Below are 9187 nucleotides of genomic sequence, written 5' to 3' on the forward strand. Positions count from 1 at the left end.
TCTTTGCCTAATAGGAATGGCTTGTTACACTGCAGGGTAACTGAAATACCACCTGGCACTGCAAAGCCAAAATTCCTCACTCCCAGGGCTCATCTGCTCTCTCACGCACCCAAAGGCCCACAAATGTTCCTTATTGCCTCAGATCCTCACAGGCTTCCGCAATCTGGTTTATTTGACCTCTTTGGTGTTATTTCCAATGATATCTTCCAGCCCCTCTTATAATCTACACATACTCACATACACATACTCAAGAGAACCTTCCCATCAAGTCAGGCTGATCTCCAGTTCTCATTGTACATCAACTCATGGAGCTTCATTCACCCTCTAAACCTTCACTCAGGTTGTACTCATGGCCTGAATGGCCATCTTCTTGGGTTTTTTTAGCTATTCCCAAATATTATTGATTGTATTAGTTAAGGTTAGGCAGGGCTAGTATTCAGCTGGTTCTCAGCTGTTTTGCATTGATATGACTAAGCTGGTTGCTAAAATATTAAAATACTTCCATACTGGTTGGTAAATATCTGTGGTTCTAAGCCTTCTGCTACCCTAAACCCTTCCTCATCAGTGTCTGTGCCATTCTGTTTGTTAAACATTTTCAATACCATCCCTGAGAGTAAGCTTGGCTGCATTTAACAGCAAAAGGGGGGACTTCAGCAAGATAACTTACTACTCTCATACCCAAATATAAGGAGATAAGGACATTCTAGTGACTCCACACTGTCACCAGAAACCCAGGCTCCCATCATGCTCCATCATCCCTGGTGCATATTTTTATATGCAAGGTCTTGTTAAAAAACCCTGAACTCGGCCGGGCGCGGTGGCTCAAGCCTGTAATCCCAGCACTTTGGGAGGCCGAGACGGGCGGATCAAGAGGTCAGGAGATCGAGACTATCCTGGCTAACACGGTGAAACCCCGTCTCTACTAAAAATACAAAAACTAGCCGGGCGAGGTGGCGGGCGCCTGTAGTCCCAGCTACTTGGGAGGCTGAGGCAGGAGAAGGGCGTAAACCCGGGAGGCAGAGCATGCAGTGAGCTGAGATCCGGCCACTGCACTCCAGCCTGGGTGACAGAGCAAGACTCCGTCTCAAAAAAAAAAAAAAACAAAAAAAAAAAAAACCCTGAACTCATGCCCCAGCATGGATGCTGGGGCTCAAGCCATCACGTCAGGATTCCAGACCAGCAGTAGAAAGAAATGGGACAAAGGGATTCTCTTTCCCACTCAACCAGTTCCTTTTAAGCAGCCTTTCTAGTAGTTCCACATAACACCTATGCATCCATTTCGTCGGCCAGAAGTTAATCATGTGGCCATATCTAGCAGCAAGGGAGGCTAAGAAATGTAGTCTCAGCTTCGTTATTAAAGGAAATGGGGAGAGTCAGTAATGGGGAGCATCTAGCAGTTTCTGGTCTTATCCTTCAAGGCCTAGTGTAAGACTTCCCTGTGACACCAGTCCTTGAGGATATCTCACATCATACATCATTCAGAATCACTGTTTACTATATATTCATTGTTAAACACTCATGGTTTTATATAATAATAATAATAATACAAAATAGCTGCCATTTATTGAGGCTTACAATGTGCCAGACCCTATTAAGTAGTTTATCTGCCTTATCTTATTTAATCCTCACAAAGTTACAATGAAGTAGCTATTAACTGTCATTATCCCCACTTTGCAGGTAAGGAAACAGGCCCAAGTGGTGGTTAAACGCTTGTCTAAAGCTATAAAATGTGGAGCTGGGATTTGATTCATGAGCTATTAAGACAAAAACTATGTCAACTACAGCGCCCAGCACAGCGTTCAGCAAAGAGAAGACATTAAAAATAAATAAAACCTTGTTAGTTTTATTGTTGGATCAAATAGTTAACTCAGCATCCAGATAAAAACAGGAAATAGACAAGGGACTTAAGAGAATGACCTGGGCCTCCTCCAGGTACAGGAAACCACAAGTCTGAGCTTGCAACTACAGCTCCACAAGTTTGGAGATTTGCAGAGGCCACAGAATGAAATAGGGTTGATGTCCAGGTCTTCTCACTGCTGGGATCCCAGTCCAGGATTTGCCTCTGCCCCACTGTGGGGTCTTCTAGCCCATGTTCTGCACGGATCGTTTATGCTCCAGGAATGACCCTGGGTGCTGCCTTCTGCAAGCAAGAAGAATTTCCATTCGATGCCTGGTCTACTGCTTGTTTGGATTCCTTTAACTTTTTATTGTTCCTTATTGAGCAACCAAGACATTAATGAAGCCATCTTCTGCAGTTCCAACATATCCAGGCATGTTGCTCAGCATTTGCTGACAGCGACCAGTAAATTATTATTATTATCATCATTATTGCTATTACTGTTATTATTAGCTGAACAGAAATAATGCATGCAAGTTACAGCTGCCTCTGAGAGTCATTTTTGGCTTTTTTAATGACAGCCCTACAGATTTTAGTGGGAGTCTCGGGTACCTCTTTCCTGGGCAGAGCCTCCTGAAAAAGCAGGTTTGCCCTTCACCTTTTTCTTGAAAAGAATGCTTTGTTGTGAAAAAATTTCCAGCATACACCAAAGGATTGGTTTGCACCACATTAAATCATTTTGAAAGTCAAAAATGGTCAAATAATCGCAAGTTTGTAAGACTCAAATTAATAGTGTAGCATCATGACCCCCACGTACCCGTCATCACCCAGCTACCACAGTGATCAACCAGCTCACAGCAAATCTTGTTTCATCTAAACCTTTACTTCTCTCTTCTCTCTGCAATGGATTATTTTAAAGCACATCCCAGACATATTATTATTATTGTTATTGTTATTATTATTATTTGAGACAGAGTCTTGCCCTGTCGCCCAGGCTGGAGTGCAGTGGTGCGATCTCCACTCACTGCAACTTCCTGCATCTGGATTCAAGCAGTTCTCACGCCTCAGCCTCCCGAGTAGCTGGGAACAGGTTCCATCTGGGTTCAAGCAATTCTCATACCTCAGCCTCCTGAGTAGCTGGGACTACAGGAATGTGCTACCATGCTAATTTTTGTATTTTTGGTAGAGACGAGGTTTTGCCATGTTGGCCAAGCCAGTCTTTAACTCCTGGCCTCAGGTGATCTGCCTGCCTTGGCCTCCCAAAGTGCTGGGATTACAAGTGTGAGCCACTGTGCCTGGCCTCATTAATTCATCAACAAATATTTCTGTATGAATCCCTCAACAATTAGGACTCTTTTTAAGCATAATCTCAAATACCATTTTCACATTGCTCAAAAATTAAAAATAATTCCTTGAGGTTAAGTATCCAGTCAGCGTTCAAATTTCCCCAATTGTCTCGTGAATACTTCTCATTTTTATTGTCACTGTTGTGTAGTTTGTTCGCAAGAATCAGAATCCAAAGTCCATATGTTGTAATTGGCTGATATTTCTCTTAAGCTTCTGTTAATCTATAAATTCTCCTTATGTTTTGTTTTTTTTTTCTTTTATTCTTTTTCCTTCCACGTTGTTGATGAAACCTGTAATTTTTTGCCTGAGATGAAATCTGGCCGCCTCCCTGTGGTAAGGTTTAAACACCTTGACGTATTAACATGCCCCCCGGTTCTCTAATTCCTGTAGCTGAGGGTTACCTCCAGAGGCTTGATCTGATTCAGGTTTGATTTTTCAGTAGGTGTTGTGATCTTTCATCAGAAGGAACATCATGTCCAGCCATCTATCTTTTTATGATGTTAGTTATCATTGATGATCACTGCCTGGATTCATTGTCCTCTAAACGGTGATAAACTGGCCATGGTGATGGACAAGTGGCATATTCAGTTAAGGGACTCACTTTGCCCTCCCTCCTTCCCCCATCCCTGGCAGTATTGTGGGCGAGAATTGACCTGCTCTGTGATGGGGTTGGAGGCAACACTTCCTGCCCACTTCTCCCCTCTTCCTCCCCGCCCCCACATCTGTGTGGGAAAGCTTATCATTAAGGGAAGGCTGGTGAATTAGAAAGAGCCTTGAGTCTAGGCCTAGCCCTGCAGATGCCAGCCTCAGAGGTTGCTAGGATACGCCGCTCCCCGCTCCCAGAGCCTCCTCAGAGCTGCATCCTTCTGGAGCAGCTCACGGACACTGATGGGCTGCCTGTGCAGTGGGGAGGTGGGAGGAGGAGTGGCACCTCACAGACAGGCCTGCAAAGAAGGGGGTGGTCCACGCTCCTCCCGGAGCTCCATGGAGCAGGGAAAGTGTCACCCCAGAAGCACCTGTATACAGGGATCAATTCAGATCACCCACAGTGAAGGCCACTCTGAATGGTAAAAGTCCCCCAGTCTTATTCTTCACTGTACTTGAAATTTCTTCTGCAACATGTCCTTCTGTATATAATTCAGAAAACATAACCTGAATGGACAAATGCCAGTCGTCTCCCCAGCCCCTGTCTGCCTGGTAAACTTCTGGTTCACCATAAGGCTCAGCAAAGAGCTGTATCCTCATCCTCAACGCAGCCTTCAGGACTCCCTCCCTGTGCTCCAGATGCCACATGCTGACCTCTGCTCACACTCACAGCAGCATTGCAAGTGCCTGTTTCCCCACTGGGTCTCGTTCTCCTCTGCACCCAGCACTTAGCACAGTGCCTTGCGTAGGTCAGCTTGAATGCATACGTGAAAGTGCCCTGCTTGCATGCCTCTGCAGACAGAGAGCTCACTATCACAAGACAGCTCATTCTGACAACTTCAAAGATCTTCCTTAAACACAGCTGAAATCTACCTGCCAGAAACTTCTACCTGGGAACCTTATGGAGGCTGCCAGTGCCACACTGAACAAGCCAGCTGCCTCTTCCACAAGACCACTCTTCAGAGTTGAATCTCTCTCCATTGTCCTCTGCAGCACCCACCAAAAGGTAGTGGGATATGAGTCAGACATTCACATTCTAAGTCACCAAGCTTGGCTCCCAGGAAGCCTCCCTAAGGTTAGAGGTTCTGGTCCTACTACGCTCTCAGATACCTGCACCCTCACCCTGGTCCCACTGCGACATCACCTCAAGGGCCCAAAACTGTAGGGCACGAGTCTCGATGCCAGAGAGCCCAGGTGGAGAGTGGAGGGTAGGCCTTGCAGTCTCCCTGGGTGTGAGAGTATCTGTCACCACCTTTTCCTGATGCAGGTTCGGGATGCCAAGTCCTAAAGAGGAGGCAGTTTTCTCAAAAATCACCCAGGGAACCTGTGCCGATCTCAAACTAGAGCTGAGAGAGTGAGAGAGGCAGGCAAGGAAGAGGAGGTAGCAATGAGCTAGCATCAAATTCCACAGTCGACCTGACATAAGCCAGCTCACTGTGATTTACTTGCCACCATCCTTGGGGTGGCAGAAGAGCTGAAATCCTTTCTGACATCTCAGGACCAAACTTGTCAAATGTCAGCAACAATTTTTCCCCTCAGCACCCAGGCTCTCTGAAGACTGTTCCTCCGAATAGCCTGGAGCTGCCGAGCCAGTCGGGGATGGCTCCCGCCAGGATACACGCCGGGCTGAGAGCTCAAACGAGTCACAATGGCGAGGCTGGTGTCCCCCATCCATTCCCGTGGCATCAGTGGAAGGGGTCTAGAGCCAATCACCTGGGTTTGAATCCTGACTGTCCCCCTCACCAGGTCCTTGGCCTTGGCCATCACTCAGCCTGGCCAAGCCTCAGAGTCAGTGCTTGTCTCCGAACAATTAGGGCTGCGTGGCGGACTAATGTTTAGGATATGAAGAAAACAATGTATAAGGCTTAGCCCAGTGTCAGCTCTTCCGAAAACATCGGTTAACATTAACCATTCCATATGCTCACTTCCTGCCAGGCTCTGGGGAGGAAAAGGAGCCCATGGCAGACCACACACCTGACCGGCCAGGGTCCCCTGGCCTGCAAGGAAGACGTTCATGGGCGAGTGTGTGGTGGTGGATGAACTGTAGCAGAACCCGAGATTGACAGCTGGAACCCTCTCCCCTTGCAGGTAAGGAAGATGACGCCTGGCAACACCATGCTTCACCTCTAGTTAGTGGCTCAGCCCAGACTTCGGGCTGCCGCCTAGCCCAGCACTCTGCCCGACAGTGGCCTTCTCGGCAACGCTTGCACTAGGATGCAGAAGCCTGGGGAGCAGAGAGGCCCAGAGAGGCCCATTGTCAAGGCTGGGAGGCGGAGTCAGGAAGCCTAGAATGTCAACCAATGGGAGACCACGGTGATGATGTAAAGCTCGGCCTTCACCTTCATTGGCTGCCAGTCCTGCCACTCCAGACCCTTCTCTGGGGCGGTGCCTTTCGCCGCAGGTTTTCCCGCAGAGCTGGTCATCAGTCTGGGAAGGAGATTGGAGAGTGGGGGTTGGGGGCTGAGGACTGAGCCGGGAGTCCCTCCCTGAGCCTACTGACTGCTGCCTTTACTAAACTCAAAGCTCCTGGGGGAGCCCGGGGGGCGGGTTCTAAACACCCCACCTCCTGGGTCAGCGCCGCGCCTGGCGTCGCTGCAAATCTCAGGAGTGTTAGGAGGAGACAGAGACACCATCCCGCCAGCCTGGGAGGCAGCCTGGTACCCAGGAGGGAGGAGGGCGGGGGCCTGGGTCAGCAGAATTAAAGCATGCAGCTCTATACTTACTATCTCCTCTAAACATCTGTGATGATTATAGGTCTGGGTGAAAAGCGTGGGACCCTCAGCCCAGAGCCGCACAAGACTTGGATTTGCTTTGGAAACCACTGTGATTTTCAACAAGATCGTCAAGATCGGTCAAATGGCCTGGGTGGAGACGGGGAGCTGGGGAGTTGGGGATGGAAGCCGTTTTTAAGCCAAGAGGAATCCAAACCACACACAGTAGTCCCCTTGGCCACCACCCTCCCCCCGCCCCCCGCCCCCTGCCATGAGGTCCATGGCTGTGTCCTCATTTCACAGATGAGGAGACAGGCACAGAGCAGCAGGCATGGCCATGTGGCCGGTCACGCAGTAGAGGGAGGCCCGGGGGCAGGAGAGGGGCGCCTAAGGCCACACAGCAGGGCTGCGCCAGTGCGCATGGCTGAGAGGCAGGTTCCAGGAGTTTCTGTGAGTTATTGCTCAACATCAAGAAAACGCTGTTCTGTGAGAGGAACTTCACCAGGACCCACGGGGGAAGTGGACGCCGTCTTGTGATAGGAGTTTCAAAGGCCTGGGCTCTGGCAAATAGGAAAAAACAGGCTGAGAAAACATATCAGGCAGGCCTGCTTGTGAGGGAACCTGGCAGACATCCAACCAGCAGTCTGGTGGCCAATCCGGTTATCAGACATGCGCTTAATCCATCATTCTGCAGCGGGCAGGTCACTGGCCACACAGGCTTCAGGCCTCCTGGCTTGAGGGAACTTAGGGTTGCCATCAGGCCCGTATGAATCAGAAATTCTGGGCTGCTCACCCCCTCCCCAGACACCCCCACACTGTCCCTCCTCTGCAAGTTTGCCTCTCCGTTCTCTTTACCTTCACTGTCTCTGTTACCTGTGGTCTCAGTGATGCTCAACAAACCACCAAGTCCAGTGGCTTAAGAGTATGCATTTCCTTCAGCAGGGCAGTTCTGACCTTGGCTGGCCTCACCCATGTGTCTGCATCTGTGGTGAGCTGGCAGACAGGGTGTAGGTTGAGCTCTCCCACTTGTCCAGGTCCTCAGCTGGGACACCTGGGGTGGCTTGGCTCTGTTCCATGTGGCCTCTTATGCTCCAAGAGGCTAGCCCAGGCTTAAGTACACTGAGGTGGCAGTTGCAGCCTGCAAGGCCTCTCGTGGCTTAGGCTCAGGACTGGTATATCATCACTTCTGCTGCATTTCTCCCTGCTAAAGCAAGTATTGAGGCCACCCAAGATCCAGAAGGTGGAGAGGAGCAGCAGAGCCTCACTGCAAAGGGCATAGATGCATGGAGGCCCTTGTCTGGATCCACAAATGCAGCCAGTGTACAGCAAACACCATCTCCACCCCTCTTCTCTCCACCTGTTGGCATACGTACTGTTCTTCAAGGCCAACCTCAAGTCTAGCTGTTTGTGAAGTTTTACCTAAATATTCCACCCCACACCCATCATAGACTAAATGAATAGCAGGATATCTATCTGGGGCGCTGGGTTCCAAAAGGAGGTGCCTAAAAGAGAAACAGGATGTGACTGGCCCTGTGGGCTCTGGCTGGGGAACTCTGCAGCTGGGACAGGAACCCAGAGATACCAGGGACCACCCCGGCCCAGGCCCTGGGGGAGCCCCTTCTGAGGACGAGAACCAAGCTCTGAAATCCCACGCTGCAGGCAAAGGCAGGGACTTCCATCCATCCTCCTGCCATCTACCAAGTATCCACTGAGGGCCTTCGGGTTGTTCCTGGCTCTGTGCTAGGCACTTCCACGCATCATCTCATCAAACCCTCCCAGCAACTTACAAGGTGGTTATTGCTTTCCTCCCCATTTTACAGATGAGGAAACCAAGGAAATCAAGGGTGTTTGAGTGACCGACCGAAAGTCACACAGCTAGGAAGTAAAGGAGCCAGGATACAAGCCCAGAGCCCTGGTTTTACCTGAAACCAAAACCAGAAGTTCCTCTTCCAGCTGCCACCACCTCTCTGAGTATCAGCCTTGCTAATGACAATGGTAACATCAGCTCCGCGGCATGGTTCTAAGCACTGTACGTTAATGCGATCAGTTAATAAAAGCATCTTGCCGTAATTAATTTACTCCTCTCAATAACCCTTTGAGGTAGGTACAATCTTTACTGCCATTTGACAGATGAGGCACAGGGAGGTTAAGGGATTTGCCTAAGGTCACACCACTTGGAAGTGACAGAGGCAGACTTTGAATCTCAGCACTGAACCTTGCTACCACACACTCACCATTTTTGTTGTCAGGATTTCATAGGCTCAGGGTCCGAGGGGACTGGGGCATGCCAGAGGGGCGGGAAGGTAGGATGCAGAGCCAAAATAGGAGACACTGGAGCCAGGACAGGAGCCCAGAGAGAAGAGGAGCAGCAGAGCATGGTCTCTGGCAGCCTATGTCCCTCCTTTCCAAGTCATGATGCCAACCAGAAGCCCTGATCGAGGGTGTGCTGAAGAGGCTCTGGGAGGAGACCGGGATGGTGGCACATATGGCCGTGCCACCCTAGACCGCCCTCCAGGGAGGGTTCTGATGGCCTGGTTTGGCATTTCTGCAGAAGCATCAGCTGGGAACACGTAAGGGGCGGGGAGGGCAGTGAGAGGAGATGGAACTGCAGACTGGTCAGACTGGGTTCCCCATTAGCCAGGCCATA

At 49.8% G+C, this 9187-nt stretch overlaps 2 long non-coding RNA genes across 3 annotated transcripts; one reads left to right on the forward strand and one right to left on the reverse strand.

Moving 5' to 3' along the window:
* Positions 1-1828: 1828 nt before the first annotated feature.
* On the reverse strand, positions 1829-5479 carry LOC117071151. The gene is made up of 3 exons (XR_004432163.1): positions 4484-5479; positions 3586-4311; positions 1829-2140 (listed from the first exon to the last, which is right to left on the reverse strand). It is a non-coding gene; the product is annotated as an uncharacterized LOC117071151 (long non-coding RNA).
* A 75-nt stretch (positions 5480-5554) lies between these two features.
* LOC117071146 lies at positions 5555-8610 on the forward strand. Of its 2 annotated transcripts, none has more exons than XR_004432158.1 (3): positions 5555-5575; positions 5765-5917; positions 8361-8610. It is a non-coding gene; the product is annotated as an uncharacterized LOC117071146 (long non-coding RNA). The 2 variants fall into 2 exon arrangements; XR_004432159.1 differs by lacking the exon at positions 8361-8610 and adding an exon at positions 6584-7458.
* The last annotated feature ends 577 nt before the right edge of the window (positions 8611-9187 follow it).

The sequence above is a fragment of the Trachypithecus francoisi genome, unplaced genomic scaffold (genome assembly GCF_009764315.1).
Source record: "Trachypithecus francoisi isolate TF-2019V2 unplaced genomic scaffold, Tfra_2.0 Lachesis_group3, whole genome shotgun sequence".
Classification (NCBI taxonomy): Eukaryota; Metazoa; Chordata; class Mammalia; order Primates; family Cercopithecidae; genus Trachypithecus; species Trachypithecus francoisi.